Source organism: Pteropus vampyrus, unplaced genomic scaffold, assembly GCF_000151845.1.
Source record: "Pteropus vampyrus isolate Shadow unplaced genomic scaffold, Pvam_2.0 Scaffold1026, whole genome shotgun sequence".
Classification (NCBI taxonomy): domain Eukaryota; kingdom Metazoa; phylum Chordata; class Mammalia; order Chiroptera; family Pteropodidae; genus Pteropus; species Pteropus vampyrus.
Genome location: NW_011889807.1, coordinates 4,124 through 5,479, shown reverse-complemented (window position 1 = coordinate 5,479; position 1,356 = coordinate 4,124). Strand labels below are relative to the sequence as shown.

Here is a 1,356-nt window from a genome sequence, read left to right as displayed (position 1 = left end):
GTGGGGCAAGCAGACTCTGGTTCCCCAGGTTCAACTCTTGGGTTAAGTGGAAGTCACACCTTCTTGATGACCTTCTCCGATAGACCCCGTCATCAGTATTTATAAAACTCCCGAGATTTCAATAAAATCCACAGAAATTACTTGCATCCTCAAAACTTACCTGAATAAATAGATCTGACATATGCAAAATTTACATGGAACATATGCAGAAACTGTGGAAAAGGATATGGAGTTTAAGTAAATAACAAGAGAGTCGTGCATTTCACCTGCATATCAGAGTGGTTGAGGAGAACCTCTCATGCATTCATTATGATGTACAAAGGATCCCAGGATGCTCTCCCAATTCTGTGAAAGATAAATCAAAAAAGTGACATTCCTATGTGAAGCATGGAGAGGAATGAAAACCATGAGACTAAAAAAGAGTGTGACCAAAGATACAGTATTCAGTTCACATGGGTTTTTTTTGCTGGGGTTTTCAATCATACTCCAAAAAGGGTTACACAGATATTAAGACTAGACTGTTTTGCTATGGAGCCTCCCTAGGGCACTCTTAAAGTCCCTGTTCCTCAGACTATAAATGAAGGGGTTCATCATGGGGGAAAATACAGTGTACATGACTGAGGCCACCACATCATTCCTGGGGGAAGGCAACAATGCCGATCCAAGGTAAGCTCTGATGTCTGTTACATAGGATAAGCAAACAACTGACAAGTGAGAGCCACAGATGGAGATGGCTCAGTATTTCCCTCCTATTGAAGGAACTATCAGAATGGAGGAAAAATTTTTATAATAAGAGAAAAAGATTCCTGAGATAAGGAGAAAACCAGAGATGGTGCCAATAAAATACATGACTATGTTATTGGTGAAGGTGTCAAAGCAGGCAAGATGAAAGAATTGAGAAGGGTCACAGAAGAAATTAGAAATTTTTACATTTTTCAAGCAGGTAAGTTGTACTATTGAATTGTACAGCTGGGAGTCCAAAAGGCTGATGAAAAATTATATCAAAACTAAAAAGCAGCAGAGGCATGGGTTCATGATGACTGTGTAGTGCAGAGGGTGACAGATGGCCACAAACAAGTCATAGGTCATTGCAGTCAGAAGCATACCATCCATACATCCAAAAGGATAAAAAAAGACATCTGAGTCAGGCAGCCCCTATAGGAGATGACTCTGCTGTGAGTTTGGATGTCCACAATCATCTTTGGGACAGTGGTAGAGATAAAACAGATGTCAGCCAGGGAAAGGTTGGAGAGAAAGAAGGTTGGAGAGAAAGAAGTACATGGGGATGGGGAGGTGGGAGTCCAAGTTGAAGGTCAAGATGATGAGCAGATTCCCCGATATGGCAACCAGGTACAT

At 41.2% G+C, this 1,356-nt stretch overlaps 1 pseudogene; it reads right to left on the bottom strand.

Annotated features, from left to right (window-relative positions):
• Positions 1-513: 513 nt before the first annotated feature.
• LOC105310062 lies at positions 514-1,262 on the bottom strand (annotated as a pseudogene).
• Positions 1,263-1,356: the final 94 nt, after the last annotated feature.